Consider the following 27415-nt stretch of genomic DNA (forward strand, 5'->3'; position numbering starts at 1 on the left):
CCCAATCAAAGAGACTAGGGGGTCACTGGGTCTGCTTATTGGTCCCTCTCCCCAGTGTGGCCACACTGAGTAGGTCTCCATGGGGAGTACTGCCCGTGGTGGCCAAGCCTGGTTGTCAGTTGCTGCCAGGGCCCAGGCTCGGACCCTAGCTCAGATAACAAGGTCAGCCAACCTGCCGGTGGGAACTCTTCACGCAAACCAATTTACAGTTGGAAAGTGTCTACCTTCCCATCGCCATCCTCCACCAAGCCTTTCTCCAAACGTGGACAGCTGTCCCAGGCATCCGTGGAGGACTGGCTTTAGGATGTCCTCAGAAACTCCAGGGTGCTCACAGGTGTCGTATAGAGCGTGCAGGGTCTGCAGAGACCACACATTCTCCCGTACGCTTGAAATCACTTCTCACTGACTTCCCCGAGACAGCACCGTTCAGGGGACAAGAGCGAGAGGGGAGTTGTACACGGTACAGACAGACACCATTTTTCTGAATAGTTCCTGTGGTTGTCTGAATCTGTGAGTGTGGAGTCTGAGGGTTCAGAAGGCCCAATGCAAGCACTCTATCACGGAGTCAGATGACCAGCCCTTTTTTTTTTTTTCTTACTAATAGCACAGGCTGGGTCTAAACTTGCTCTATAACCCAGATAGGCCTTGAACTTGTGATCCTACTGCCTCCAAACAGCTGGGATGACAGGACTGTGCTACTAGGCCCCTCACATTTTTCTCTTCTGCTCTTCTCTCTTCTTCCCCTTGTGTTCTCAGCATAACCTTTACACTTCAGACTATTTCCATCTCCAGAGGATAAACATGACCACAGGTTCCCACCACCGTCCACCCAGCTTCCTGGGTTCTGAGGCTAACATCTCACGTAACTGAAATTCTCAAAACTAAGAAGCTAACCTTGGCATGATCCCATCAGCTAGGCTGCCAACTTTCCTGGGGTTTTTCTAACTTTCCCAGTCTTGCTATTTTATGTGTGTGGATGTTTGATTGGCATGTACATCTGTGCACCACTTGTGTGCCTGGTGCCTGAGGAAGCCAAAAAGGGCGTCAGATCCCCTGGGACTGGAGTATTGGTAGTTGTTAGCGGCCATGTAGGTGCTGGGAATTGAACCTGTGTCCTCTGGAAAAGCAACTGGTTGGGTTGTTTGTTTGTTTTTGCTGGGCTTGGGTACCACACTGCATTCAGTTGTTAGGCCCCCTCCAATCCGTGACAGACCTCAACCTTTCTGAGGCAGGAAAGAAAGACAGGGAGAATTATAGAGACATGAGAAGGAAAAAGTGCCCCTCACCCTCTGGAGTCTCGCTGAAGCCTCTAAGCAGCTGAGAAGCCAGAACTGACAGATGATAGATAGGTAGTTAGACAAGAAGATAGACAGACAGATGGACAGACGGATGGACATTTAGGCAGGTGGGTGGGTGGATGGATGGATGAACGGACAGACGGACAGACAGATGGGTGGATGGATGACAGGCCTAATAAGTGATAGATTGATTGTAAATATGATAGACAGATCAAATATAGGTATTTATTTTGTTAAAATGGTAATGAACCAGGCATAGGGGCTGAATGTGCATGCCCTTAGGTAGGGCCTCATGCACTCCTAGATATCTTCTGTGACTCTCAGAAACAAGGTTGTTAATGTTATTTACGGTGAAGATCTCCTACCTGCCTGTGACCCACCGTATCAAGTGTGACCCTGTCAGGTGGCCTTGGGAACCACCCAGAGATCTCAATCAGGTTCTTGGCAACCCTTTGAAAATAATATTTTAACCCCACCAGACTCTCATACCTGTCCACTGTAAAGACGAAGACGGGCATATGGCTCTTAGAGAAGGCCACACCCAGGCTCTCCGGTGTCTTGCTTTCCCCCCAAACACCTCTCTTCTCCTTAGCACTAAAAACTTACATTAAAATCTCACTTAATAAACTCCGACTCTGATTCATGCTAGCTCATCATGAAATTCTTCTCTGTAATGAAGCTGGGAATCACAGGTTTTCCTGAGCGGAGGAGGTCTCTGAAGAGAACCCCTCAGACTGCCACAGTCAACAGCATGGAGCGGTATCTCTGTTCCTTCCACCGCTGACATTTCCTTGTTCTACTGTTAAAGGGTACTTGGTTAGTTTCCGGAATGTCCCCAGACTGGGTTTGTTGGATGTTATCAGGTGTGTGTTCGGCTCAGTTCACTTTTGTGGCTCCAACAGAACTAGGTAACTTCTGAAGAGAGGTTTATCTGGCCCGTGGTTCTGAAGCCTGGGGTATTTGGAGAGCATGGCATCAGTGCTCAGGCATTGTCCTGTGCTGCCTCAGCTTAAAGGTAGAAGGAAGGGGGCCTCTTAAAGTAACCCCCATTCTGCCCGCTGGAGATGTGGCGTAGATCAATGTGCAGAGGCTCTGGGTTCTATTCCCAGCTCTGTACAAACGAGCAACTGCCTTGAGAAGTCATCATAAAGTGACCCCCCAGAGGCAGCCAGGAATCAGCTGAATCTACAACATGGGGCAGATGAAAACAGCCACATCTCCCCTGCCAGCTGCCGGCCCCTACCCATGGTGCACTTTAGAGCCCCCACTGTTTCAAAGTCCAGTGCCCAGGACTATGCCTGGCACACAGCAGGAGCTCCATGAATTCCTCAAAAGATTCAAGAAACCAAGTGACAGATTCAGGGGACATGGCTGAACAGTGGGTAGACGGCAAGTCAGGTCCCTGGCAAGAGGGCCCCAGCGCCAGGCCCACGACCTCCGCCTGAGTCCCGAGGAGAACAGAAAGGGAGGAGGGTGAGTCTAATTTTGCCCTGGAATGTGGCCTTTTTCAGTCAGCTGGAGAGGGTGATAAGGAAGTGGCCATGGGAACCGTGGGAATGGGGGAGGCAGACCCCATTCACACAGAGCAGGAGGCGCTAGCCCTGATGGAATGTGCAGGGTGTGGGGCGCCAGGAAGCAGAATTCCTGAATGACTGGCTAGGGCTGGGCCTCAGGACCACAGTCCCCTAGGGAACCTATGTGGCCAAAGGCAGTGTCTCATCAAAACAGGAAAATCATAGAGGAAAAATGCACATGTAAGTGGACTGGTATTTACAGGGAAGGGCCCCCGCTGTGACCCTAGCAGGGGGATGGAGGGCATGCAGGGCACAGAGGAGAACTTAGGGTCTGCCTCGGTGCCAACCACAATCTGGTTCTCTGTGGTGTGTGATGAGGAAACAAGAGAGGAATGATGATGGAGGGCCTTGCAGGCCATGCACTGCCTCCTAGCCCCTGGGTCCCAGGAAGCTGTAAGGGGAAGCATGGACAAGAGGACCACAGGAAGGCTCCCTGGGTATGCTTCCAGGCTGCCCACAAATTTCTCTCTGGAAGGCTTCAGGCACACAGAGGTGTCCCTGTCAGGGCTTTGGCCCCAAGTACCTGGCCTGCAGAAGCTTCTGCCCTTAGATGGTAGGGATTGCTGTCCCTGTGTTCGCTGGGTGCTGAGAGGACAAAGATAACAAACTTTGACCAGTGCACACATGGCCGGCCCAGTGTGGACAGCTGCTCCTGCTTCTGGGCTGGGTTGGCATTATCACACACTATGACCTGGGAATACTCAGTTGAGATGCCTCCAGCCCTCTCTATCCTGAGATCCTAGGATACCCAGTCCTGCACCTGTGACTCTTCTGTGAACCCTTTCCTCCAGGATCCTGTTCTGCCCAGAAGATGCTACAAGACACTTCTGGCCCCCTATTCTGGTCCTGGAGAGGGGCACACAGCAGTTCATGTGTGCCGTCCTGTCTTGCCCTCACACAATGCTTGGAGCAAGGGACACCATTATGAGCCCATTGTTACAGAAGAGAAAGCAATTCCATAGTGATGAAGGACCTACCCAACTTCCCACAGCCAGGAAGGGGTGGAGCCCAGGCTGTGGCCATTCCTTGTTACACATGAGTCTAGCCAAGAGTTCAAGACTCGTGGGTGGGGGTCTCCGGTTCAGAGTCTCTACAAGGAAGTGACATGAACAGAGAGGTATCTTCCTGGAAAGTGCTAGAAAGGAAACATTGCTGTTTCTACTGACTATGGAAGTGGCAGCAGCCTGAACTGCTCCAGGGTGTGAATGAGGACTGACCCCAGCTAAGTCCATTGCCAAGTCCTTGTCCAGCATCAAGTCACTTAATCTCCACTACAGCTCCAGGAAGCAGGCACTGGCCTCCATCCCATTCACAATGAGCAAACTAAAGGCCCCACAGGTTCCCTGGCTCTCCAACACAAGAGTCAACATGTACAGTGTGTGAACGAACACAAACATATGCCAACGTGTCCCTACAGTCCTTGGGGCCCCAACACTGCTTTTCAAATAAAGTTTAAAATTCCCCAGCTGAGGCATCCCTGCCGTAGGCTCTCTGGCCTTGGAAACCCTCACCTAGCGCTGTCTGCATGCCTGGTGCCCTCCTAGCATTTCATGTATACAGCACTTCACTCTCTCCCCCGCAACCCCGAGGAAGAATGCTTTTCCTGGTACGTGGACGCAGTGAGGTATGAGGACAAGGAGGCGAGCTAGAATTCAGTCTTAGATCTCTGCCCTGTCTCCATGAACGAGGCTAAGTGAGGGACAGTCATCCCAGAACCACACCCTCTGCCATCTTGGGGAACTGTGTTCACCCATGCACCTGCCCCTTCCTACCTTCCTCAGAATGACATCTGTTCTAGAACCTTCTACGGCCCCCACTGTCTGATACAGCACGTGCAGATCCACCTCACCTGTCCTTTTCATCTGTCACTGCCATCTCACCCCTTCCCAAGGCTCTCTGGGTACAGACACTACAGTACCATCTCTTCTCCTTTCTCCTCTAATTCTCACTCACAGTCATCTAGGTGTCTCCTGCTCACTGCCCACCACATCTACCATGTGCTTCTCTTCCAAGCAAAGGTGCACACCAGCCTTGACTCTCCTCACCCTCCCAGCTGGGCTCTGCTTCTGGTGAGTCAGGCTCCAGGTTACCTGCCTGGGCCCGGCTGAATGCTCAGCGTGTCCTGGCTTCTCCAGCCTCGCTGCCACCCTTGCCACACTCTCCAGCCCAGCCCCTCGTGGCAGTGATCCGCCGACTGCCCTGGGACACAGGGATCACTCGGCCAGGTCTTCTGTGTCTGGAGTACTCAGGCACGCTCCTGCCAAGATGCCATGTACTGAGTCACCGGCCCATTGTCTTCTCATTAATTGGCTGGATGTGACTTACAATTTAATAAGTGACATTTGATGAATTGAAGGTCAATGTTTTCAAAACATCTCTTGATGTGGAAAATGTGAATCAAAGAGAGGTCTTGGCAGACAGACTGGCTGCTGCCAGAGCCAAATGCTGCCCAGCTGATGGGTTTGCGTTGTAGCTGAGCCTGTGCAGGCACCCGCCCCAAGAAGCCACTGCCCACAGAAAGCTGGTCCTGGCTATGTAAAGCCCCGAGGGCACACTCCTTCCCAGGCCAGGGACCTTCTTACCCACTGTTGACCCATTCATAACTACATCTGCCTCCAGACCAGCCTGGAACTCCCACTACAGACCAAACCAGGTCTGTTTATCATTAAGGTCTCAGAATACAGATCGTGGGAGAACCTTCTAGAATCCTGAACAAAGTTGAAGCTAGACATCCTTAGTGCATTCTTGTTAGAAAACTTTTGGTCATGGATTCCCAGTTGGAAAGCAAGCCTCACAAGGGTGGGCACTGTGTCCATGGAGATCAGTTTGGCCTTCAATCCTCTGCCTGGCCAGGGGGCATAAAGTGCTCAGTAAGCAGCTGTCCCTGTGTGAATGAGCAAACAGGCCAACAAGGATTGGCTAGGACTGAGGTTGACTTAGATTTGCTCCACCTGTGCAGAAGTGTGGGGACTCGGGGAGAAGTATGGAGGGTGCAGTCACAGAGGCAGGTGGATGTATGCCTCTCTTACCCCTACTATCCTGTTCCTACTCACAATGTGCCCTAGTGATCTGGGAAACAGCACTTCAAGGGAGGTGGTGAGTGATGCAGTGACTGTAACACTCACACTATGCCTGCCCCACTAAGGGCAGTCAACCCCATGGTGGCCTTGTCCATTATGGGAATGCCCCAGGCAGCTTAAAGGGTTCATTTCCGGAGCCCTGGTAGCCTAGTGTCCACTGGTCAAGTGACTCCTCAGAAGTTTCCTTTTCTTTAGGGGGGTACTGATCAAGTCTGACTCCAGCGCCTGCAATGGTCATTTAAAGGAGGCAGGAAAATATTAGACGTCACGCTCCTGGGCTTTGGTTACTGTTTCTTAAACTGCTTTTCAGGCGAGTCCCATGTGCTCTCATAGCAACAATCAATGGCTGCATGCTTCTAACACACCAGGCACACGTGAGCCCGGCACGGAACTGTCAGAGCCCCTGAGAGGTGGGGGCCAGGCCTTGCTCCACTCCCGAGTCAGGAGGTTAAAGACAGAGAAGTGAAGGAGTAAGCCCCAGCAGACGGCAGGGCTGGGACGTCCAGGCTCTGGAGGATCCAGGGTTCGTGCGTGCTGCTCTCACTGGGTGCTTAAAACCCAGATACCTGGCAGAGTATGGTGCCACACCCCCATGTGGGGCCTGGAGCCCATGGGGGTGCTATTACAAGGGGAACAGTGTCCCATGCAGTCCAGGCTGGCCTGGAACCTGCTATATAACCTAGGATGACCCTGAACTCCTGACCCTCCCAAATGCTGTGATTCCAGGCCTCCCCCGCCATGTCTAGCTGGCTGGTTTTGGCTCCTTTGAGACAGGGTCTTATTCTTTAGTTCAGGCTAACCCGAAACTCATTATGGGAGACGCCTCTAGGCACATGCCTCTGGCTCTTCCCTGATCCCTGGAGCCTTGAAGTACAGGGGGACATCAAAAGTCAGTCCGAACAGCAGGGGGCTGAGGCCAGGACTCCTCTGGATGCTTCTCCCTGAAGCAAGAGGAGACCCTGAGGCCAATCAAGTTACCATGACAGCTGGCCCTGTGGCACACAGCAGGGGACATGATTTCTGTGCAATTCCGATCTGAGTAACAGCAATTGGGCACACCTGGAGAAAGAGGACATGAAGCCCAGGTTCTCCGTCCCACACTGCGAAGCCTCAAAGGTGACACCACTGAGGCACAGATGGGCACAAGCAGGCCTGCAGCAAGGCACAAGTACACTGCCCTACACACGTAAGTACGTACTCATACATATGTACACACGTATGTACACACAGGTATTTCTAGGACACTTGGTGGCTCCCCCTAGGGGTCCCCTCCCTCAGACTGAACCATGTACCTCTCTTCTTAGGCCATTACCACAGGGTAGTGGGAAAATTCCAAAAGGACAGCTGAACCCTGTTACCCACAAGACCAGAGCACCATACAGAAGCCTGTATGAAGGTGCCGACACAGAAATAACTGGGCGAATCTATGACCCAGACCCCTGGGCTGCCTGTAGGTCACATCTGGGTGCAAGGCTGAGGGACTCCCATGTCTTATCTCATCAACACTCCGCTGTCCCCAGAAGGAAGGTACCATCCTCAGCAAGGCCAACACAGGGCTTGCACACTCACTCCACAGCTCTGACACATTCTTCTGAGTCCAGTGCCCCCAGAACTTCCCTAGACCCCAAGGACCTAATGATCAAGACAGAGTGGTCCCTGACACTGGGAACTTAATGACTAGTCTGCACTATCTCCCCCAAGCCACGGGCTCCTTCCCTAGAGAGACACACACCTCTACCCTGACCCGGCTCCTGCTGTCCCTTCTTAGGAGGTGGTCCTGCTAGACACCATGTCACCTCTTTAATTTAATATCAGCCGACAAAAACCAGGACCTGCAGGCTAATCATCTGCCTGAGGCCACCAGGGCAGACCACACTTATGTTCTGGAAAATCAGAAGCCATCTCCTCTCACCCCCTCATTCTGCCTCTTTTTCTTTTCCACTGCTGCATTTCTAAGCACAGCACTCAAAGTAGAGGCACAAAAATCCAACCCCCAAGTTCATATTCCCAGCCATCAAATGGTGACAATAACCAGGTGTTTTGGCCACGCCTCTTCAGCTGGTTCAGCTACGAGGAGGTGCTCCCCGTCACACCAGGCTCTACTTGGAGTTTCAGACACTCTCACCAGGAACCTTTCGGGGCACCCTTTTGGTCCCTGGTTGGGGTTATGGCTCTGTGGAAGAGTGCTTTCCCAGCATGCCTGAGGACCTAGATTTAATTCTTAGCACTGAAGCAGAGCGGGTATTGGGCAAATCTTCTGTTTAGGGGTGGAGTCATAGTAGCTGCTGACACTCAGAGCACTTACTACGCATCCAGCTCACACATTAATGATGCTCATTTGGCAAGTGAGAAAAAGCTGGGCACAGAGAGCTTTAGAACCTTGCCTTGGGTCATAGAGCAAAACACTTTACCTAGAGTCTGCCTCGGGCATCTGGGCTTCTGACGACACCATCAATTCCATTTCATCCAATGGCAGTTCTGACATTCCAGAGACCCTTGCAGCAACTGAGGCCCCCGAATTGACCACAGGCTTTGCTGTCTCGGTCCTGGGCCGTCCCCAGCCACTACACCTCCCTACTTTCAGAGCGCTAGAGCTCTGCCCAGTCTCACCTCAGCCTGTGTCTATTTCCCCCTAGATTCTGTCACCTCCAAAAACCAGTCCATTAGGAAGCAAGGAAGCAGGGGTGGGTTGGGGGTGGGGGTGGACCCAGAGCATGTAGGAGCTGGAGGATCAGCCTTTGCCTCAGCCATGGCTAGGGACTGTCCCATAGGCAGTGGCCAGCAAGGCTCACTCACTTTCCCACAAGTGTGAGAAATCAAAACTCTTATGTAAAACATTCCCATATGCTTGCACTTATTTCATTTATTGCGTGCCCTGGTTCGCAGTCTGCTAGAGAAGATAAAGTCCGTCTGGAAGTTTCATAACGTAGAGGCAAGACAACAGTGCCGAGTCTGAATTAGGAGCCACAGGAGCCTGGGCTCTGCCAGCTTCTGCATGCTGCAAGCAGCCCTTCCTGCCGCCCAGTAAACAGACTCCGAGAGTGCAATGAAGCCCATGGACACGTGAGTGGGGATGCAGAGATAGTGGGGACACGTGAGTGGGGATCCAGGCCCATGAGAAGCCTAGGTTCTCACCAGCCTTCACTCTGCCCCACCTTACTCTCCCCAAGCCTTCTGCCCGGCTGTCCCAGCACAGAGTCCTTGATGGCTGACTCGTCATACTCAGGGGAGTGTGGGGGCAGGCAGAGGTGACTGATGTACCCCACGGCAAGAGACCTGGCCCAGGGCAGGGTGGTGGCGAACCTTCTCACACTCTCCCTGACTCAGGGTTAACTCATCTCTGACATACCACCTGGCCTCCAGCGTGACCCAGTTTTGCAGGTGTGGAAGGCCGGAGCCAGCTGCTGCCACCTGCTTGCTGGTGGGTCTGGACAAGAACTACCTGCTTCCAGGAACTTAGCTCCTCCACTCCAAAACAAAGGGCTGGCTGGTGCACCCCATCTCCAGCTTCTGTACTTGCTGATTCTCGTGAGTGTAGGGCCTGTGCACGGCTACTCTCCACCCAGTGTTCTCACCCGTACAGCACCTTCCAGCCATGCCAAGTGCACTGACAGAGGTAGCACTCTTACCAGCCACTCGGTGTGCACTGAACGATGGCACTGCTGTCCCCAGGCTGCTGCCCTCCCTGTCTTCCCAAAACAAGGAGTCAAAACCCACAGCCTGTCACTCAGGAGTCTGGGGACCTAGCATTCAGCAAGCATCTGCAAGTGCCTCCCACAGGCGCTTCTGTTCACCATGGGCTCTGGCAGGAGCCTGGGGGAGAAGAGTCTCAGCTCTGCCACTTGCTGGCTTTGCGTCTGGGCCTCACTATCCTTACCCATGAGCCACGGCTGCTGTTAGGACACAAGAGCAGATCGCTAGCACATGGCACACCCAGCCGAACTCCAAGTACATTTAACACCTCTGTCTGTCTCTGTCTCTCTCTGTCACTCTGTCTCTGTCACTCTGTCTCTGTCTCTGTCTCTGTCTCTCTCTCTCTCTCTCTCTCTCACACACACACACACACACACATACACACACACACACACTCATCACCTGCTGAATACAATAACTCACCTTCATCTGTTTAGACACTTCACTAGGTCACAGCTCAACAAAGACAGCCACCTTGAAGCCCGGGCTATGACACATGCAGTGGAACGCGGTACAGAGCAACATGGCTGCAGGATTCCTACCTCATAGACTGGAAGAAACGCTGTGTTTCTGTGACCCTGTCCAGCTGTGTGACCCCAAGCTGCCACTCAATGGCCCCTGTGGGGCCTCAGTGTCCTTGTCTGTGGATACTCTGTATTGTCTCTGAAGGCCTTTGGAAACTCTCAAGTCCCACTAGCTGCTTTTGATACTGAGTACAGAAAGGCTGGTGGTACCCAGTCCCAGGGCTATGTATCTTGCTCATGGCTCCTAGCCTGCCAGACACCAAGAACCTGTACAGTCAGTTGGAAAAGGTGTAGATTCCCAGGACAACTGAAGCAGACCCTCCAGGGGCAGCACATCCCCCAGGCATCTGGGGAGAACGGCCAGATTACTAGAGAATGCAACTACTAGTAGTTCCCAACCCAGCAACGTGGGTTTCTGGGTCAAATGATACAGCAAAAGGCTGGGGGTCAGAAACACTGCGTTACAGCTTCGCTCAGACTTGGCCAGCTGCGTGCCTCTGGGCCAGGCTCTCGACCTCTTTGAGCCTCTTTCTATTACAAGGAAGCCCCCTTCTCAGGCTGGGGTGAGGGTGGAAAGTGAGGGGTCCTCTTTTCTGATCTCCCTTATCCAGATTCTGGGGACTCACTGGGCACTTCAGGGGGAGCCTGTAGACTGAAGGTAGAGTGTGGGGCCTGAGTAACTCCAACTTCCCTATTCCTCGGGACACCATGCTGTGAGTCCTTTCCCGTGTGCTTACACCCTTAGGAGAAAGCCAGGGATATTTCCTCAACACAGAGAGATACAGCCACAGGCACCAAACAATCCCGGAGGAGGGAGGTGCCCTCTCACAGTGGAGGCCTCGGGGTTCAGTGCTATATTATGGGGTGTTGTCAGCTTGTCTTCCCTCCCCACTTCCCTTCTACACTGACAGGGCTAGCAGGTGCCGAGCCCAGACCCAGCGCCAGGCCCTCCACGAGTGGGTGGACATGGCTGTGTTCTCAGGCTATGCTCGCCATCGGGTCAGGCAGGTATTAACTGGACAGAAAAGTGGACCGTTGCTCTGCACCAAGTAACAGCGCAGTGACCCACAGAGCCTGGCAAGGTGAGGGAGAGCAAGCCACAAGCAGGGAAGGGACGGCAAACAGCCCAAAGGCGCCCACAGAGCTGCCTGTGAGAGCTCTTCTCAGGAACAGACCTAGTTAGCCACGTCACTGTTCGCGCTCTTATCACCACCTGCTCCTTCCTTTTTCAGGACTTGCGTGGAAAACACCCACTCACACTGTGGCTCCACCCATGCTCCTGGCAGCTAGAACAGCTGATGGCCAGGAGGACAGTAGCAATCCTAGCTCCTCAGAAGCCCCAGTGAAGCACTGAGGCGGGGGGTGGGGGTGGGGGGAGGGGCGGGGGGGGGGAGGAGGGAGGGCAGGCAGGCGTTCCCTGGACCCTACTCACCTCTTGCCCACAGTGGGAATCCCAATGCTTCCTGCAGCCCAGCAATGTTGCTGGCAGAGCTGGGCATGTGGGCTTTTGATGGACAGGGCTGGTGATGTTCTAACTTGGGGTAGACAGACTCCAGAGGAGGGGAGTTGGGAGCAGGAGAGGAGGTTAGACCCCTGCCCTGCCAGCCAAGCACACCAGTCATATCTGAGTTATCAGACCAACCGTGGAAGAGCCACATGTGGCCTGTGCTCAAGTAACCTAGCTTTATCAATAAAGGTCTCAAAGCTCAACTTTCCAGTACAGTACAGCACAATTATTATTCTATTCTTAGCTACAGTTCTTGGCTCTAATTTATGAATTAAGCTATCACATATGTGTACGTATAAGAACACAGTACATGTGGGGTTTGGTACTATGCCAGCTCAGGTGTGAATTGGGGAGTGGGAGGTGGGGGGAGGGAGTTCTTAGTACGGATCCAGTGGCTAAGGAGGACCTACTGAATCCTCTTAAACAGCAGATTCAGCAGGCACATGAACACTGCTGCAGCTGGGCTCACATGAACGCAGATGATGCTGCTTCTTCACTTTTATGATGTACAATTCCTACACCTTCTCAGCCCATAAATAATTGAAATAAGTTATTAGACAAGGTTAAAATAATTATAGTAATGAGGAATAGTAGGAGGTATTTAGTGAAGCGGTTTAGATAGGGATCTGAGTGCATATACCATGAGGAGAACTCTATGACTGATCAGGTTACAAATCAGGCTACTGGTAGAAAAATAATACAGAAGCAATCGAATTCACCTTTCACCAGTGAAAGTGTTCATTTCATCTTTTTTGTGGGGGGAGTTTAAGACAGGGTTTCTCTGTGTGGTCCTGGCTGTCCTGGAACTTGCTCAGTAGACCAGGCTGGCCTCAAACTCAGAGATCCCCTGCCTCTGCCTTCTGAGTACTGGGATCAAAGGCGTGCACCCTGACCGCGCGGGTGAAGGTGTTAATTTCAAACACTGACTGACTTAAAGAATATTATAAGTAACACATCTATCTGTTCAGGAATGTGCCTAAAATGACGAAGATGGCAGGCGAAGGGAGAGGTTGGGAGACGGGGTGGGAGGGGGGACGACACGACACGGACGGGACAGGACACAGAGATGACAGCATCTTTTCTCCTCTAGGCACATGGCCAGACCACACTTCCCTGCACAGCATGTGAGCAGAATGGACAGGGGCACATCTCACCTACCCCAAAGGCTGCTTCCTACCCTGAATGAGGGGAACCTGGTCTCTGAGTAACCACGGAAGCGGAGCATCCGCTCCACTGGGACTTCACGTGAGGGGAAAACACAACAGTGTAGTACGAAGACATCAAACTTCTTGAGTCCTTTTTCAAAGAAGCCGACAGACAAACACAAAGGGTTCACCCTTCCCCCATCCTCTCCAACAGCCTGTGTGGGGGTGCTTCCTCTGCAATGGACAGGATCTGAGCACCCAAGGGAGCCAGGCCCCATTCCGGGGCCTTACAGAGTGCTCACTTGATCCTCACGGCAGTCTGGAAGCAGGCATGCGGTAGCATTAGGCCTATCTCTCAATGCTGTCACTGAGGCAGTGAGGTGCAGTGACTCTGTGACATGAGCAGATGGCTAGCCCCATAATGCCTCATGCCTTTGCTGAGCACATCACCTGGGGGCCACCACCTGATTGTGTGCAAGGCTCTAGACCAGGTCCTGCTGAGGAAGCACAGGCCCGACACTGCCACAGCCCTGAAACCCCACTAGTGTGGAGGTGACAAGGCCCATGAGGTACACGGCACAGAGCTGAGGAGATGGAGGGCCACTGTGGTCAGGGCTGTACAGTGTTGGGAAGGGACACTGGCCACCCTGGGAGAACAAGGAGTGGGCTTCCTGGAGGAGGTGGCAGCGGAGGTGGGGAGATGATGTCCTACTTGGAGCCTAGCATTACCTCTTTTTTTTTTTTTTTTTTTTGGTTTTTTGAGACAGGGTTTCTCTGTGTAGCTTTGCGCCTTTCCTGGAACTCACTTGGTAGCCCAGGCTGGCCTTGAACTCACAGAGATCCGCCTGCTCTGCCTCCCGAGTGCTGGGATTAAAGGCGTGCGCCACCACTGCCCGGCTACCTCTTAATCCTCAGGAATAAACTCAGACAAGCCCACTACCCTGTCTACAGTAAGGACCTATAAGAATCCAGGGGAAATCACTGAAATCAATGAAAAATAAATAAGCAAACCTCCCAATGAAGAAAAAGCCCACAAGAGACAGACAACTTCACAGCTGAAGTCTACAGTCTCTGCAAAAAGAATCAGTACCAATACTTGAACTCTTCCAGAAAGGAAGGCTAGGAGGAGCCCTTCCTAACACCTTTTATGAGGCTGATGTCACCCTAACACCGAAGCCAAAGGGACCACAGGAAAGCAGGATGAATGCAGATGACATAAACATCCCCAGGAAAGTCTTGGCCAGCCTCTCCTGACTGCAAGTGGGAAGGATGGCCTGAGAGGCTGGTCTGCCCCGGCGGCTAAAGACAGGCATCAGGGCAACAGAGAGGCGAATCACACAATCCTGATGCAGAACAAGCTCAGGACAGCATCCGCCCTTGACTGCACTCTTGGAATTCAGATGTAGACAGGGAAAGGTCTTCAACGTGAGAGTCATCTATGAAAGCTCCACAGCTGATATAATCCACGTGGAAGGACAGCTTTCCCCTAAGATGCCCAGAAGGCCAGGTGCTGTTCTAACTGCCTCCATTTAGGACCAGCAGAAGCATCAGGCAAGAAACAGAAATCAAAGGCATTCAAGTCTGAAAGTAAAACCCCCTCTAACCACAGACGGCATGATATCGTTATACAAACCCCGAGACAGCACAGGAATCAAAAGAAAGTCTGAGATCTGTATGGAGCCACAAAACACTCCAAACGGCTAGAACAAGGATGGAGACATCATATGTCATGATATAAAATTATACCACAAAGCCATAGTCATGACATCAGTACAATATTAACATAAAAACCAACACACAGACCTGTGGGGCAGAAGTCCAATCACACGTGGTCATCTCATTTTGACAGGGGCATCAAGAGGAAACAGTGGATAAAGACGGTCTCTTTAGTAACTGGTGCCAGGAAACTTACACTTTTGCATGTAAAAGAATAAAATCGTATGCTCCTCTTATTCCACATATAAAATCAGTTCAACGTGGATTAAAGAAAAACAAATCATAAGACCTAAATGTAAATCCAGAAGCCCCAAAACTGATGGAAGAATCACTGGCTTGGAATATGATTTACTGAATAGTGTACCAGCAGATCTGGCTACAAGAGTAACAAATAAATAAGATAATAATAAATAAGTCATAAATGCATAAATAAGACTATAGCAAACTAAGAGCATTGTGATGGTTTGAAGGAAAATGGCCGCAAGAGGAGTGGCACTATTAAGAAGTACGGCCTTGTTGGAGTAGGTATTGTCTTGTTTAAGGAAGTATGTCACTCACTGTGGAGGCGGGTTTTGAGGTCTCATATATGTTCAAGCCATGCCCAGTGTCTCAGACCACTTCCTGTTGTCTCTACAAGATGTAGAACTCGGAGCTACCTCTCCAGTACCATGTCTGCCTGCATGCTGCCATGTCCCACCATGACGATAATGGACTAAACCTCTCTGAACTGAAAACAAGCTACCACAATGCAACGTTTTCCTTTGTTTAAAGAGTTGCTGTGATCATGGTGTCTCCTCACAGCAACAGAAACCCTAAGACAAGCATCTACACAGCAAAAGAACAAAATGAAAAGGGAGCTGTAACCTGGGAGAAATATTTACAAGCTATGTATCTGATTAAAGTGTTAATACCCAAGATTTAAAAGGCAGGCAAGCAGGCAGGTGGGTGGGTATTCAAGACACTTTTTCAAAAACAAACAAGTTGGCCAAGCATACAACAAAAAGGTGCTCAGCATCAATTAACTATCAAGGAAATGCAAATCAAAATACTCTGATAACCACCTCACAGCCATTGAATCCAAAAGGCAAGTGAGGGGAACAGTGTGGAAGGAAGAGAACATTTATTTGCACACAGCTGGGTGGGGAATGTAGACTGGTGTAGCCACTGTGAAAATAGAGAACCAAATACAGAACAACACAGACCCAGCATTCTTTCTTCTAGGTGTATACCCAAAAGAAATGAAATCCCAGAAGGCTACCTGCACCCCCATCGCAGCACTAGTCATTACAGCTGGAATTTGGGGCAGCTACCATCTGATAGAGGGATACAGAAAATGTGACTCCTCAACATAATGGAATATTATTCCACCCTAAAAAGAGGAGATCCCTGTCTCATGCCAGAATGGACCTGGAACATTCTTCTAAGTGAAATAAAGCAAAAGAACACGATGTGGACTCGGGAGGGGAGGAGAACCTGATATAGAGAGGAGTGGTTACCAGAGTCGGGGTCGGGGTGGGAAATGGGAAGGAGAAAGTCAATGAATACGAAGCAGAGAATGCGGTAAGCACATCTGGGAAAGATCAGATAAATACACCAGGTCCGTAATAATAGCACACTGCATGCATGGTTTTGCTACACAAGGCCACAGCTATTCTCTGTTGTGGCTATGGATTGAATATGGAGGTAATTTGCTTCCAAAGAGAACACATGCAGGAAGCTGGGTACCTACATGGTGATGCTTACAAGGTGGTGGACCCTTTTAGAGCTGAGGGGGTACAGATGGGGACGTTGTGTGATATTTTGATCACATTCTGACACTCTTGAGACTGCCAATAAAATTTGCTTTGAATTGGAGGGTGGAGCAATCTACTAGCTGACCAAAATTAACCACAGAGGTGTTTTTGGAGGACCAAGGACATATAGAGAGATACAAGTAGCAGGGCAGGGCTTAGAAAGGGTCTTGGCCCCTTTTGGATCAAGGAACAAGAGAGAAAGAGAGGAGGCCACTGGTTGCTTCTCTGATCATTCAGGTTTTGACCCCAATATCTGACTCCCAGGTTTTTATTGATAAAGAAGAACTAGATAAACACTTCATTTGGCAAAGCCTACAACACCCAGTATTCCCAAGTGGTTTCCCACCCAAGTACTAACCAGGCCCAACCCTGCTTAGCTTCCGAGATCAGACAAGATCGGGTGTGTTCAGGGTGGTATATATATTTAAGCTTTCATTTGATGCCCCATGTTGGGTGCCAAAATGTACCAGGCTTTTTCTTTTGGGCCACCAACCAGCTCCCAAAGCATGACATGGAGACTTTTGAATGCTTGGCCTAGCTTAGGCTCTTTTCTGGCTAGCTTTTTTATAAAAAACAACAACAACAACAACAAAAAACCAACTTAATCTGTTTCTCTTTATCTACCCTTTGCCTTGGGGCTTTTTACTTTTTTTTTTTTTTTTTTTTTTTTTTGGTTTTTCAAGACAGGGTTTCTCTGTGTAGCTTTGCACCTTTCCTGGAACTCACTCTGTAGCCCAGGCTGGCCTCGAATTCGCAGAGATCCCCCTGCCTCCCGAGTGCTGGGATTAAAGGCATGAGCCACCACCACCCGGTGCTTTTTACCTTTTCTTACTTTCCTGCTGTCTCTATGTCTGGCTGGCTGAAGGCTGCCTGGCTTCTGGCCCCAGGCATGTCCCTCATCCTTTCCTCCTTCTCGTGTTTTTCTTTTATCTCTTGAGCCTAGATTTCTCTCCTATTTATTCTCTCTTCCTGGCAGCCCCACCTATCCCTCTCCTGCTTAGCTAGTGTCCATTTAGCTTTTTATTAGATCAGGTGCCTTAAGCAAGCAAAATGAAACAAACGTAACACATCTTTTCATAATTAAACAAAGGCAGCATAAACAAATGTAACACACCTTTACACAGTTAAAGTAATATTCTGCAGCATAAACAAATGTAACACATCTTTGCCTAGTTAAAATAATATTCCACGACATGGGAGTATAGACAGGGATACAGACAGACGATGGTACAGACAGGGGTACAGATGTGTAGCCATCAGAAGATCTGAATGTGGATCTTGTGAGAGCCCAGTCAGTCCCCACAAGAGAGGTAGGTATAAAAGAGCCTTCCCCATCACTCCAGCCTTCCTTACATCTTACCATATGACCTCTTCACAACTGCACATGTCCAGCCATGACACTGTGAATCAAGACATAATATAGCTGGGGGAAACCTCACAGAACCAGCCCAATGATGCCTGCATTTCAGTCTCCAAAAGTGAGCAAAATAAACCTCCTCTTCCTTAGAAGTGACCCAGATTCAGGTATTTTACTACAACTAAAGAAAACAGACTAACATAGTCTGTATGGGAGATAATGAACGGGCTGTAGGTATATGGATGTAAATACCTCAAAACATCATGCTATATGCCTTAAATATACATAAGGGAAAAAAAAAGAATCTGGGACAAGTCTCCTGTCCCTTAAAACACTTGTCAGTGCTAAGTGAGAGATCCAATTTCATTTCGAGGCAGGGTCTTACTCTGTAGACCCTGATGACCTCATACTTGGGGCAATCCTCCTGACTCAGCCTTCCAAATGCTAAGATCATATGCCCAGAGTCACCATTCCCAGCTTCCCAGCTTTCTCTGGACTTGGTTCCTATGCCCCTTGTTATTGCCCACCCCCATGCAAAGCCCTGATAGTACCTCCCACCCTGCAGGTTTGTGATAAAAGGAAGTGAAGTCCTGGCTGAGCCTGCACCTCACAACCCCCCTCCACCTGTGCCATCATATCAGCACAGCCAGAAAGTGATCCAGCCGCCCACTGTGGTGCGGCCTCTGCTATTGACTCAAACAAGGCTTTCTAGGCGTTCCTGGTACTCCACTTCCCAACGGAATGTCTGTTAGCAGCAAGGGAGGAGACAGAAACGAGGTGACAGATCAGAATCACCAATGTGTCACGGTGTCCTGAGAGGGTAACCCAGAAGGGCCTGCCCACTCCTGTAGCTTCTTCCCTAGCCCCACGTTCCAGTCTACCGGTGAGAAAGGTCAGACAGGCTCAGGAGGGAGACATGCTGCATGGCCCCTGGAGAGCTCTTAAGACAGCCAAAGTCAAGAAAGCCAAGACCTGTGCAATGGCCCCAGCCAGCAGGGACAGGAGTTGCAGCATGAAGGCACGTGCGTGCCTGCATGGGAGACTGAACACTGATGGGACACTGGCCCCAGGGAAGTCTGGCTCTGGCAAGCACATGCCAGCGTCACTTCCTGAGCCGGGATGACGCCATGTGACGATGGGCAGCGTACACAGCGGGGACAGTGGGCAACTCTGCCTTATCTACAACTTCTCGAAAACCTAAAGTCACTTCAAAATTGAAAGTTCACTCAGTTTTTAAAAATAAGAAGTAAAACGTCAGAACTAAAACCAAATCCAAGGGGTGAGGGACAGGGGCTTGTCTACGCCCCAGATCCCAGAACACCTGGCACACAGTAGGCCCCAGTGATCAGTGAACAAACCCCCGCACCTGGCAGCTCCAGTCTCTGGGAAGTGCCCTGCAGGTCCACACAGGAAGTCCTGCACCCTCTTTGCAGCTCCTTAGCACAGGCTCAATGGTAACTTCCTGACCAAAGATGCCCTCAGTGACAGGAAACAGTCACTCAGGCTTCACCACTGGCCTACCACTGCCCACCCCTGGCTTCCATGGCAACAAACCATAAATACAACTAAGTAGATAACAACCAACACTGGGGTTTCTGTGGGATGACCCCAAGAAAATAAAGCGATAACCACACCCTCCAGAATATGATACTGTTGAGAAAGTCAGCTCTTACGTCACAGACATGCATGAAAATCTCAGCTGCGTCACCTGCCACTGCGGCATCGTAGCCAAGAGCTGTCCCTTCTCAAGCCAGCGGGGATAAAGCTCCTCCCCGACTGTGAACCAAGGAGATCCATGGCAAGCCTCTGGCCTAGCCCTACATGCAGGCTGCCCACTAGGTACACTTGGTGCCGGAGAAACAGAGCCCCAGGGAGGCCTGAGGGTGATGCCCAGGAGCTGATGGTATTCACAGGGGAGGAAGGGTACACCCCTCAGGAGAACTGGTCAACCCTGGCCGTGCCCTCCAGTGCTGTTCAGAGTGGAATTCAAGTGCCAGTCCAAGCCCTCAGCCAGGCCAGTCCAGGGGAACAGAACCCTGACATGTCCCTCTGGCCACAGGCCAAGAGTCCCAGGAGTTCTGCTCAAAGTCCTGTCCATCCAGTGAGCATATGCTGATCACACTGGCCAAACAGTGTGTGTGTGTGCCACAGAACTGGGCAGTGCCAGTCAGGAATTTGTTTGGCCCATCATGGTGGCTAACAGACACAAGCCTGGAGTCCATTGCCAATCATTTGTACCTAGTTTTAAGATTTTCATCATCTCTTAAAAGACAAGGGGATCTGGAGGCCATAGAGACCCACTGAGGCCACTTTTCCTCATGGGCACCACTCTCCAGCTAGCCACAGCCAGGTTTTGATTATCTCAGTGTGACACTTCCTCTTAGGAGGGGAGTACACTGACTTCACCCATGATGGCTGCAAAGGGCAACCCAGATCCAACCTGCCCCAGGAACTCTCAAGTGTGCAGCCCTGCAGAGTCAGGACCCTTCCTCCCCGTGGTCACACACCATTGGCCCACCACGGTGGTCCACCAGTTCCGGTGAGAATGCAGGGGTTAAATGGCTGCTAGGCCAGCATCGCTCCAAATCCCTGCAATGAAGGAGCACCCCAATCTACAAATGAGGCAAACTAAGACCTGGACCTTGTCCAGGTTCCCCAGCTAGTGAACAGTGAGAACAGTCATGAGAGGTCCGCCACATGGGGAGGGCTGATCCTCAGGGCAGACAGAGCTCAGTTATCCTTTAGGGTATCTGTAATGGAGAAGAGTGTCCTGGCCCAAACTATGTGTCTCGTTTCTGGAAGATCTGGAGACACTGTCTACCATGAACAGACTCTGGGACCCAGCAAAACATCAGAGCAGGCCAAGCAACATCAAGACTCCAAAAGTTCCCGGGGGTCATTTTGACTAACTCCTACGCACTACTGGCTTCTGGTGGGACTGTGAGGGAAGACAAGGCCTCGCCAGGATTCATGAAAACCAGTAAGCTCAAGGTGTCTGAGATACAGGATGTCCTTGCAGTGAGGTGCCGGGCTCTGGAATTCCAGTCTTGCACACACAACTCAGCAGCTGTGTGCCTGGCCAGTTATTTCCCAGCTCTGGGCCCCAACTCCCTATTCTAAAATGGAATCTACAGAGGAAATAGTTACTGGAGAGAAAAGGGAACCTAGGAGCTGGGAGAAAACATTCTCGAACCACAGATCTGACGAGGAGGTAATATCCAAAACATACAGGAAATCCTTCAACTCAAGAGCAAAAGCATATGCCACCCCAAGTCAAAGATCCCAGTCGACGTTACAAGGCAAACAAGTGACCAATGGGTATGAAAAGGTATTCCACGGGACTAATCACCAGGGACACGGCCACCTGGAGCCTCACCGCACATCTTGCATGACATTATCTGAAAACAAGACACTAAGTGCTGGTGAGGGCATGGGGGTTGGGACTCAGGAAGGTGCTGGGACTGTCAAACGGTATAACCACTATTGGAACCACCCACCCAGCAACCCCATTACTTGGCATTTATTGCTCCCCACAAATTGAATTCAGAATCTCAAAGAGATGTCTGCACACCCTGTTGGCTGAGGATTAAGCACAACAGTCACGCTGTGGGAACAGCCTCAATGTCCATTGAAAGACAAGCAGTTAATAAGGTGGTAGGGGTACATGGCAGAATACTACACGGTCTTAAAAAGGAGGACACCTGCCATTTGTGATGGGACAGATGGACGTAAGAGGACAGTGTTAAATGATAAAAGTCGGCCACAGGACAAATACAGAATGACTCCTCTCTATGAACTCTCAAAACCAGGCAAGCCCACAGCAGCAGAGAGTGCCAGTTCCCAGGGACTAGGGAAGGGATGGAGGGAGCCGTTCAGTGGCCAGAGTTTCAGTTACATGAGATGAATATCTTCTGCTGAGCTGCTGCAGACATGGTGCCCACAGCTAACAATGCTGCACTGTGCAGACCAGTCTCTTAGGAATATTCGTCCTGCATTTCAAAACTCAAATTAATAGCACCCGACAATAAAGTGACAGCCTGAGAGTCTGCTAGGGCGCAGGACCTGTTCTGTATCCAGATGGCGGTTGTGACTTCATAAACAGGTCTTAAATTTCATTATAAGTACACCAAAAAGGTCAATTTTGTAGTGTGGTAATTAAAATAAATAAAACAAGGACAATAAAGTATTATCAACTACCTGACAGGACTGGCATGGTTGTCAGTGACGTGCCTGGCTCAGTGCTAAAGAAGCATCAGCATTACATCCTCACCCCCAACCCTCAAAACAGCCAAGACCCAGCCTCAAATGGGAGCGAGAAGAGAGGCTGCAGGAGCTGCCGGGATTCCAGCGGCAGGCAGGCAGGTAGCAGACACAGCCACCAGCTCTAGCTGGTTTCGATTTTCATTTCCCAGGGCTGACAGTGAACTTCTCTAGTCCCCTCTGGCCACCTGTCTGCTCTCTGAACGCTGTATATTAAGGTCCTTTGTGCATTGTTAAAATCGGGTTACGTGGCGTGCATTGTTAAAATTGGGTTACGTGGCGTTCCAAATATAAGCACATTATTATGCACACATACACATCAGGTCTCTGAGTTCACTTAATTATTAAGGTTAGCCACTGCCAGGCCTCTCATCTTGGGCAGGGTTCCCACTACTTGGAAGAGCAGCACACTGGGTCCATTTCAGACAGTCCTTGCCTCCTGTCCAGCTCTGCTGCAGGCAGGTTCCTGGAGAGTGGCTGGTGTTCCTGGACAGGAAGATTGTGCCACCAGAATGCACCTGGTGCTACGGGATCCTTGAGACCCAGAACTTCTGGTGGCCGATCTCCATGGCTATGAAACAAGGTTACGACTGAGGCTCTGTGGGTGAGGCGCCTTTTTGTAGAGCCTCTTCCATGACCCTGCTTCCTCCTGCTTTCCCCGTGGGCCATGAGTTTTCAGAACAAATACACAGGAGTGCCGGAGGGCTGCCTCTCCTGTACTTCCCCACATACATAACCAATGCAATTAGGTTAATAGACCTACAAGCTCTATTGACAACAGATGATTAGGCTAATTACCCCTTCCTCATTAGAGCTTTGCTGCCCAAACTGTACTCTGAGAAATGGCGCCGGGCACTCAACGGTCTCCTTAGACCACACATCTGGCACCGGCTAGGCTGAACCAGGACCCTGCTTCCTTCCACGCAGGATTTCACAGAGGCTTTCCAATGGCGGCCAAGTGTCTGAGGGCGAGCAGAGGCTGGAGGAGCTGTGGGGTCCAGTCAGTGGCACGGACGGGGCTCTGTAGACCTCAACATGACTCTAACCACCAAGGGACTTGTTAAAGCGCAGGCTCAGAGTCAGGTTGGGCACGGAGGTCCTGTATGCCCCACAAGCTTACTGTGCGTGATGCTGTTGGTCTCCAGACTTCACTTTGAAGAGCAAAGACGGTAACAGAAAGGACAGGTGGCACACGCCTGAAAACCACTACTTGAGCTGAGGCAGGAGGATCTCAAATTCCAGGCCAGTATGGGCAACTTAGCAAGTCCTATCTCAAAATAAAAAGGGTGGCAGTATCGCACAGTGGAAATACACCAGTCCAGCCCTGTGTTTAATGTCCAGGTGTAGGTGTGTGTGTGTGTGTGTGTGTGTGTGTGTGTGTGTGTGTGTGTGTGTGGCAGATTCTGAGACTGACTCTCTTTATTGGCCACTGTAGAAATAGAAAAACAGACTATTTAAGGTCACACAGTAGGGCCAGAACTCTTCTCCCCAGGCTGCCTGCCAGGGCTCCACCAATCCCCTGCTCCCCTCAGGGCTCTAGCCCACTTGCTCATGACTCTTCCAATTTAGAGCAATCCTTTTTAATTCATGTTCGCAGAGACTCACAGCTGGCTCTGTCCTGATTTCAAACCATGCCCATGGTTAACCAGGGTGCTGGCTCACTGATTTAGAGGTGCAGGGCAAGCTTTAGCTGGAACACCTTCCTCACCACTGTCAAGAATCCAAATGGCCTGAGAGGAGAGACTCTTCCAGGTGAGCATGTGAACATGGACCCCCAAACTTCCAGATGTCAGCAGGGCGGGGACATTAGCAAAAATTGATTTTAGAAAATTCTAGAATCAGGTGTTAGAGAGAGGGCGAGAGGAAAGGGGGAAGAAAGAGAGGAATGTGAGTGTGTATAGATGGTTTGAAGCTTCATGATGGGCACTGCTGGGTCAGGATTAGTGGAGGAAGGAGATGCATCCAATTAGAGGAGGATTTGCTTCTCTCTGAATTCAGGGACCAGGGAGAACACGCTTCCAGCCCACGGGACACAGGAGCTCTAGAAGCACACAGCAGTGTGGTGCCAGCTCCTGCAATCGCCTTGTTCATGACCTCGTTCCTCAGTGGGCTCACTCTGATGGAATGACTGGGAATGCCTTCAGGGCCTGCCTTGCATATGGGTCTGCGCAACGGTGCTCAGCACTAGTACATGCTCAATAAACTCGAACCCCTGGCTTTTGCAGGTCGTACTACCTCTAGACTGAATTTCCGTTATATTTTTATAAACATGCTGTGAAGTATGTGTTCCTATTAGTCTCCAGTTCTTTCTGGACTGTGGAGATAGAAAGGGAGGCATTCAGGTTGCGTCCTCCGTTGATGGCTAACTCTGACCTCAGAGCATCAGTGGTGGCTGGCCTAATAAGGGTGTAAGGGACTTCAGCTTTCGGCAGGGCCCACTGGGGAAGCCATGTCCGGTACTAAGGAGACCAGGCTTGATTTCTCAGATCAATGTCACTCATTTGGAGGCTGAAAGTGGGATGCGGAAAAACTCAAGCCAACTTCCAGAGGGCCAGGCTGGGGGACACGTGTGGCTCAGTGGTAGAACATTTGCCTAGTATGTGCAAGGGCCTGGGTTCCATTCCCAGCACTGCAAACAGGAAAAGCGGGGCGGGAACCAAAGAAAACCTTTGCAAGGTCCCCTCAAGTGCCCTGAGGGAGACCTTTGGAAAGCCGGAGTAAACTGTGATGGAGGCCAAACCAAGTCACCACCATGCGACTAACACCACAGGCAAATGACCTGTGCGGTCACACGAGGTCCCAAGTTCAGAGAGGTCCCCATCCTGAAACTCTCTATCCTTTCTCAGTAGAGCTGAACTTTTGTTTTGTACTGGGCCCCATGAATCAGAATCTGAATCCGATACCGGGGCCCTGTACTGCAGGACAGCCCTCTTGCCCCACAAGCGGCCCCCAAGTGAGGCAGCACATGTGTCCACCCCCACCCCCCCCTGAAGTGAGCACAGATAACCAGGGAGGGAGCAGCACTCTTAGACCACAGAGTTTCAACCTGGGGGCGGCCACTGTGCAAGAGCTGCCTGCCCACGGCATCTCTTTCCTGAAAGAGGGGCTCAGGCTCCAGGGGAGGGGGGAGCGGCCAAAGCCTCTGGAGTGGCACGGCCAAAGCCTCTGGAGTGGCAAGGATTTAGTGCCATTTGCCAGCCGGAACTGGGGACAACACCCACGGACCTAGGTCACAAAGCCAGTTCTGTAAGTTCAATGATCAGTATCAGTTAAACTGCTTAACAGGAGCAAAGCAAACACACTAACCACTTAAGGCCACCAGTCCCTCTCCCCTGCATTCAGCCTCCTCCCTTAACCCCTAAAACTCAGAAAGGGCCAATTCAAGGATGAAGAGAGAGGGCCTTGGGATACAGCGCAGTTGTAGAGAGCTTGCTTAGCACGCGTGAGGCCCTGGATTCCACTCTAAGCACCAAAGACAGGAAATAAGGATGCGGAATTCTCCACCAGCAGCTGGCATACGCAATCACACTATACCTACAGCTCTCTAGACAAACTGGAGAGGCGTGTCGTGCCCAAGGAGCACCTCCAGCCAAGCACCATTCTAGGTGCTGCAGATATGACCATGTGTAAATGGGACATAAATCCTTGCCCTTAGGAGATCAGATACTGAAGAAGGGAAGAGACTATGCATAACAATTCACTAATTACAGTGTCAGGAGAGAGTGGCAGGCGAGAGCGGAGAGCGGCGCTTCAGTGAAAGGCTACAATAATGATGAGAGGCAGAGGCCAGAACTTCCTGCTGCCTTCCTTGTCCCTCACAGCTCCTGGTCTCATGTGTGGATGCCGATCACACCCATTTCAGAGGCAGGAAAACACACCAGAGTTAAGAAGCTGGTTTTCCCTTGGTCTTGAACTGGGGTGGGGGTTGTTCTAATCACTGCATGCCCTCTGGGCTCTCCACTATTCAGGGATTTGGCAGGGTGCTGGGCCTCCAACATTGCCTTTGTGCCCCAGAGCTAAGTCTTAGGTGCTAACAACCCAAACTCCAATTCCAGCTTTATCTGTATACATGCAAAGTGCTTCTGCCAGAGGAGTCTCCCCATGGTTTAAAAGGAAGATTCACACACTCTCTTAAATGACAAAGGGATGGATGGCAAGTCTGCTTGTACAGTGGATGCTGCTGGAATCCAGTCATGTCAGTCTGTCTGTCTGTCGTCTGTCTGTCTCCTCTGGGAATGCTACAAGGGCTGTGCCATGTGTCACCCATCTCTCAATGGGGGAACAAATGGCAAAGGGCTAAACATTAGGTACGACACTCAGCAAACTGCTGAGTGGCCCCGGAAGCGGGAGAGGTCTGGAGAGCAGTGGAACCTTCCTTCATAGTGAACCCCGGAGCACTGTTGTGTCAAAATGTGAAGGAGGGCACGTTTGCTGGGCACACACTCACCCTGCATGAGGCGATCACACAGCAGGGGAATCCATTTTCACTGTTCTCCAGCGAGCCCAAGCATGCAGGAACTTACTGAACCCCCATTGGTGGGGACCCCATGGCAACTGTAGCATGTCCAGGAAGCCCCAGGGCAGCAGCAGCTCAGAGCTGGGCTGTGTACTCTTTAAATGTCAATGGTTTAAACTGGCTGGTGATGGCATGACAGCCAAGGCGAAAGCAAGAGCTGGCTGGTTCCAGATGGTTCCCTTTTTTCCACCTCACCTGCCCCCAAACTTCCAACTGGAACCCAGGTGTGCCCTGCCCTTCTAGCATGAAGGCAGGAGGAGAGAGTTGAAAAGATCAAGCGACCAGAGCAGTGATTTCTTCAACAAACTCAAAATCCCTAGAACTCACTGAACCATCAGGGACAGAAAAGAATCGGGAACCTTCATAGCCAGCCCTGGAAGGGAGATTTGGGGGACCCGCATGTGTCCGGTGCCCTTCTTTCTGCAGAGATACATTGGCATTGGGACTGACTGCTGCCACAGGCTCTCCAGATTCAAAGCTGCCATATGTCTGTGTGCATTTGTCTAAGCCCACGTATCAACCCCAGGGCTGCCTCAAAGGAGCTGGTTTGCCAAATGGCACCAGTGCCCAGGATGGGCTAAAAACCACTTCAGCTGGTCAAGTGGTCTGAGGCCAATGTCCTCTCTAGGCTTAGATCCCAAAGTGCCCATGTGCCATGATGTGACAGCGAGCTTGGGCATTTTCTGGGCTGACTGTCACTCTGTCTTCATGCACACCAGTAAGGGGAGGAGTGGACGCTGTGACAGATGGGGGAATAACTCTTTTCTGGCTGAGGAGAACACTCGCTCACACAGCCCCTCATTCATGGATGCCCTACTTCTGAGTTCCAGCCTGCGGAGACAGGGGTGCCTCATACTCCTTCTCCTTCCAGGTGGGGACCTTATTTTTAGTACCAATTTGCAAGAGGTGAAACCGATATTTTGAGCGCACCCAGACACCTGCTGGGGCCAGC

At 51.0% G+C, this 27415-nt stretch overlaps 1 protein-coding gene and 1 pseudogene across 1 annotated transcript in view; both read right to left on the minus strand.

Moving 5' to 3' along the window:
- The window catches only part of Ergic1 (endoplasmic reticulum-golgi intermediate compartment 1), a 103846-nt gene that overhangs the window by 75337 nt on the left and 1094 nt on the right, over window positions 1-27415 (minus strand). The gene's annotated exons all lie outside the window — the stretch shown is intronic.
- Window positions 16640-16758, minus strand: LOC128123490 (uncharacterized; annotated as a pseudogene).

This window comes from Peromyscus californicus, unplaced genomic scaffold, assembly GCF_007827085.1.
Source record: "Peromyscus californicus insignis strain IS unplaced genomic scaffold, ASM782708v3 Scaffold_3__1_contigs__length_106647218, whole genome shotgun sequence".
NCBI lineage: Eukaryota > Metazoa > Chordata > Mammalia > Rodentia > Cricetidae > Peromyscus > Peromyscus californicus.